Consider the following 6,011-nt stretch of genomic DNA (forward strand, 5'->3'; position numbering starts at 1 on the left):
AGAGCGAGCCCTCTGTTGTCAGAGCTGGTGGGAGGCAGGTGGACCAAGGCAAGACAAGTAGCATCCTTAGTGAGACCCTCTATCCACTCCCTGACTCTGAACCTGGACCCAACCATCGCAGGACATTAGGAAGCATCTTCATCTTCAGGGGCCATCAGAATAAGAGATCCCACAACCATCCCTCTCAGACATATTATGGCTGGCCACCCCACCCTGCTAGAAGTTCTTTCTGATGTCTAACCTGCTACAGCACTAACTCATTTCCTTCCCTCAATTCTTGGAAAGCGACTACTAATATTCCATCCTCCTACCTACCCAGAGGCTTGATGAGCTTGAGGGCAGATGCTTTTAGGAGGTGGGGAGCAGGAAAGGGAGGAGACCTTTATCTAAGGTCCTGAGATAAAAGGGGCAGAGCCAGAACCAGAACCCAGGCCTCCCAAATCCTTGCCTTTGCCAGTAAGCACAAGACCGGGAATAGGACTCAGATGCCAAGTCTCTGCTGTGCCCTGACCTCTCCACCATGTCCCTGCAGACCAGAGGCTCAGCCACCCACATGGGGGCATGTGGACAAGGCAGAGCAGCAGCTCCCAGGGGCTCTGCACCTTTGTCCTGCCCATCATTCTCTCCTGGCCCTGCCTCTCCCCCTCACCTACCCTGGGGGACTCTGGGGTTAGCCTTGGGGGTAACATGGCTGCGAGCCCTTCCCCCACCATGAAAGGCCTGCACTCCAGGGTGCCCCTGCTGTGCCTCCGCAGCTCCCAGGGCTCTGTTCAAAGACTATCTGGACCCTCCAAATATCCTGGGACAAGAGGCAGCAAGGGAGGCCTCTGTGGCAAGGAAAGTGAGGGCCACCAGGAAGAGAGCAGAGGACAGTTCCTGGCTCCAGGTTCTTTTCAGGAGTCTGTAAGGATTATGATTCTCATCTCACAGACTAGGAAGCAGAGGCCTTAAACATCTGCTCCTCTTGACTGGGACTGGGGAAGGATTGAACCCAAGACCCCTTCACCACTGAGCTACATGCCCAGCCCTTTTAATTTTTTATTTTGAGACAGGGTCTCACCAAGTTGCTTAGGGCCTTGATAAGTTGCTGAGGCTAGCCTCAAACTTGTGATCCTCCTGCCTCAGTCTCCTAAATTGCTGGATTACAGGCACATGCCACTGCGCCTAGCTAGACCGGAAACATTTGTGTGTTTTGCCTGAAGTTGTTGAGGTCTGTCTTATGGCAGACCAGGGATTTAAAAACAATGAAATCCAAGGCCCCTTTCTTTCAGTCTGGTGCTCTCTATACTGAGTTCCCAGGGCTGGGTTCTGTACCTCCAGGTGAGTGGGGAATTTTTCTGGTTTCTTGTAGGGACTCCTCCCCCTGGGACTGCTAACCTAGTGGGGGATGAGAGTGAGTTAACAAGCCCCTGAGAGTGTCCTGCCTTTGGCCTCCCCTGTGTCTCCTGTGGGCTCAGTTGGTGATGTCATGGAGGAGGGGGGCTCTCTGTCTGTGCTGAGTGACACCACAGCCAACTCATGGGTGCTTCACCCCTGGCTATGTGGCTGTGCTGTGGACTGAGCCCCAGGCTCTGCAAAGAGGCAGCAGCATGGACTCTTACAGACGTGGTCAGTCTTAGCCCCACGCAGACAGTGAGGAGGACGCTATCTAAAGCTCCCCTGGTAGACCTGAAGAAGATCCAGCGACCTTGGTGGCAACCTCCCAGCCTGGGGCAGTCCCAATGGGTCCCTCCAGGTCCAGTCGAAGCTCCATCCTTGGGGACATCCTTTCATTAAGCTACCACCCCTGGTGTGGGGGGCTGGGCACTTCAGATTGTCAGAGCTGGGAGGAATTTGAAACCCCTTCAGCCCAAGCCCTTTATCTGGATAAGGCAATGAAGGACCAGAGAGGCTTGGTGGCTTGCTGAAGATCACACAGCCTGTTAGGGACAGTGGCAGGACTAGAAGCTCAAACCTCTAGCCACATCCTTGAGCTGTCCCATGACACTGTACTCTCCCACAGCCTGCCCCTCACCATCCTCCAGAGAGGAAAGACCCTTCCCCAGACCTAGGCCTCAGATACGCACCCTCTTCCCCAGAAACTCTGCGTATCAAGGACTCTCAAAGGGTGGGCACAGGCAGGACCATAGGCTGGAACCCCAACACTCTGGACTAGACAGGAAAAGCTGCCCCCAGCCCCCAACAGGACCAAGAGGGGCAGGAAGGAGCTCCCCTTGTTAGAGCCTAAAATGCTTCCCTGGGGGCTACTAAGGACCCCATGGGCTACAGTGGGGTGGCCCTGACCCTATCCAGTATGACAACTACACCGGGCTGGGCTCCAGTGGTAAGGGCTTCTTCCCCTCCTCGCCGCCTGGCCCAGGCCTTACTGCGCCTTCAGGGCCACAGGGCTCTCTCCCACTCTTCTGTTCCCTGAACCTGGAGTTCCCGGAATATAGGCAAACTCACCACCGCCCCCTGGCGCCGGCTCCCTGCCCACCTGCTCAGTTCACCCCTGTTGTTGCTAGGCCAAGAGGAAGCTGTTTTGCCAAAACAAGACACTTAAGAGGCCATTGTTCTATTAACCAGTCTTCCCGCCCAGCACCCAGCCTGGAGCCTGGCACACACTCCCACACACCTGTGTTCCCACTGCCAAGTCACAGAGGACAATTCAGGGAAGACAGGCAGGTGTAACAGGCAGAAGGCTGCTCAGGACCAACGATAGCATGATGCGGGTCTCAGGTGGGGGCTGTGTCCCTACAGGGGCGAAGGACACACAGAGCTTCAGAGGTGCCTGCACTTTGGGCTGAGGTTGGCAAGGTGAACTGAGTCCACGGGCCTGCCACCTTGGGAGCCTGCCCAGCCCGTCCTGGGGAAGGTGCCTTGTCCTAGAGGGTCCTGGATCTCACCAATCCAGAGCATGTGTGGTCTTGGGTGATTTGGAACCAGCATAAGAAATAGGAATTCCCAGCATAAGAAAATCTGTCCCACAAAGGATGGTTGTTTTATCAGTGGGTGTACTTCAGTCTTTCTCTAATAAGCACTGCAGGTCTAATGTGCACCATTGGGAAGAACAGATGCATGTATCCAGTGCAGCACCCGGCAATCCCACTCTCTGGGATTCCAGCCACTGTTAGGGAACCAGAAAGGGAGTCGGGGAAGTTTGTCCAACCCTCTTCTTTGGAAGGTGGAGGAAAACTAGATGTAGAGAGAAGATATTTGTTCAAATTTAGAGGAGCCAGGATTAGACACCAGAGGATGACGATGATGGAGGTAATTCCTAACACTGTGGTTATACCGGCATCTCTATCAACGTTGGAACGTTGGATGTTGTTCTAGAACAGGCTTACTAGGTGAAAGACCTTCCTTCCTTCCTTCCTTCCTTCCCTTCTCCTTCCTCCTCCTCCCTCTCCTTCTTTTTCTTTGTTGTGTTGGACTCCAGTCTATTTTTCTACACTTTTTATTGGTGCATGATAGTTTTACATAATGGTGGCACTTGCTGTTACATATTCTTACATGCACACAATATAACAGTATCTATTCTGTTGGTGCTGTTATTATTCCATTTTATAAAGGAAAAAAACTAAGGTACAGGGAGGTTTAGAGCTTGCCCACAGCCTGGAACTTGGTCAGTTCTCTGTCCACCACAGCATGAAACTTTTGATTGGTTTTGGGTTTTTGTTGGTGTTTTTGTTCATTTGTTTGGTTAGTTGGTTGTTTTTGAGATGGGGGTCTCACCAAACTTGTTCAGGCTGGCCTCCAACTTGGATTCTCCTGCTTCAGTCTCCCAAGTCACTGTGATTCTAGGTCTGCAAACAGCACCTGTCTCACCTTTGCTTTTGAATATGGAGAAACTGAGCGCCTTGTCCATCCCTTTCCCAAGATCTTTCTGAAGACTTAGTTTCTCCCATAGGAGCATTAGCAGGCTCATGCCCATTGGCCACCATCTTCCTTACTAGTGTTTAGAGCTGAGACAGAAACTGAAATCATCTCTCTGCAGTAAAGCCCTCGGGGAGAAGGCTTGGCCTTATTGACCAGCATCTCCCAGCCCATTCCCGTCTCATCAATCTCAACAAATACTTCAAACATGATTAGCAGCCCCCTCTCTAGCTTGCCCTGTCCTTACCCCAGAGAATCCACCTAAGACCAAAGGACAAATTTTAAAACCTTCAATAAGGAAAGAATGGTTCATTTCTTTCATTTTGAAGTAAGTTCTGACAATCTCCCTTCCAAGATGATCATGGCCTACCATACCTTTGACATTTAAGTATTAATTAGAAGTCTTTATTTTTTCATTAAACATAAAAGGTTGTTCTCCATCCTTTGTTCCTCCAGCAACCTTTCACATGGGTTCCTGACTCTGGGGACATGGACCTCCTGGGTGGACACCTCCCCATCACCCTGCCCCAGGACCAGGCCCATCCATTCACCTCCACTGTGAGCACAGCCTCCCTCTAGATAGCTCAGCCCTTCTCTTTGGGTATAGGGACCATCAAATTTAGACTCCCACCAAGCCACCCAGGAGGACACCATTGTTGTGACTGCAGTTTCACGTTCTCCAGGCTTCCAACAAAACTCCATTCCATCCTATATGCCATTCTTTCTGATCACCAGCAACCCCATTGAGTCTCAGAGGCCTGAGGCCAAAAGACCTTGGTGAGGTGGAGACATGAGCCAAGGAGACCAGAAGGCAGGGGAGGTGGCCTGGGGAAAGAAGAGTCAAGAGGGCACAAAAAGGTTGGTAGGAAAAATAGTGGTAAAGCTTCCAGAAACACATCTGGAGTTCAAAATGGACCACAAGCCAACTCCAGGCTGGAACACAGAATGAACTGATCTTTCTCAAATCCAGGCTGGCCCGTCTCCCTCGAGTCCCAGATTCTATCATATCAAGAAAGTACAAAGAACATGGAGAGGAGCAGAAAACAAGACCTGAGCACTCAGAAAAGTTAGAAAGCAGAGGCATAGTTGAAGCCTTGGGAAGGCTTTACACGTCTATAACCAGCTTTTCCGCCCACAGAAAACAGCTCAGCTGCTCTCTACTACCCCAAGAGCAGCAAAGGAAAAGAACCATGTTGTAGCAAGGAATTGTGGTTAGACACAAGGAAGCCCTTCCCAAGATGAGGATTATTGAGCAAAAATAAGTGACTAAGCATGGTTGAAAAATCCCTTAAAAATCTTTAAATGTACACAGAAAGTCATATTTTTCTGGGAAGGTTTTGGAATCTACTAGGGGATTAAACAAGGTAGACTTGAAGATCAGGTAAGATGCTCTTGATTCTCAAACCAGCAAAAATCAGGTTAGGTTAGATTAGATTAGCAACCAGCAAAACTGACCACTTAACAGCACAGATGTCCTGGCCAGACTGCTCACAGGTCACAAAGAAGGGCTCAGCCACTCAGTCCTGGGACCTGAATCCAAATTCCACCAGCTTCTCCCCGCAGAAGCAGCTTCCAGGGATCATGATGCATAGGAGGCCCAGAGATCCTAGTCCCCAGTAACTTCCGACCAGAGGAGGCATTCTTTTCCCGCAAACCAGAGGCACCCGAGCGGCTGTGCCTCACCTGTCTCCCAGCCACCCCTGTCCCTCAGCACCGGGAAGATCAGCCAGCAGAGACCCACACGCACACTTACCCTGCCGCTGTCCCTCTCCATGGCCTCCCAGGGATGAGTCTTAGGCTTAGCTGATGTCAAGAGGAAGGTCCATGTTGCCCCCAGCTTCCCAGGCATGTGGGGAAAAGGAGGTTGAGGGCTGAGGGCCGGCCCTGCGAACGGGCGGGGAGGCTGGTTGGATGTGAGGTAATCCTGAGTATAAACAAGGCAGAACTTGCCAGACCTGTCCCTCCGCCCTCCCTGTTCATCCCAGTTACTCAGCGAATACCGAAAACCGGGGAGCATGTGCTGCCTCTGCTCCTGAAACTGCCCCCACAGAGGCAGCTGGAGGGCGCTGGCCGGCCTCCTTCAGAGGACCAAGGAGGCCCCATGAGGATGGCTGAGCCCGACTGACCTGAGCCTCCATCACAGAGGCACCGGATCC

Source organism: Marmota flaviventris, chromosome 9 (assembly GCF_047511675.1).
Source record: "Marmota flaviventris isolate mMarFla1 chromosome 9, mMarFla1.hap1, whole genome shotgun sequence".
NCBI classification, from domain to species: Eukaryota; Metazoa; Chordata; class Mammalia; order Rodentia; family Sciuridae; genus Marmota; species Marmota flaviventris.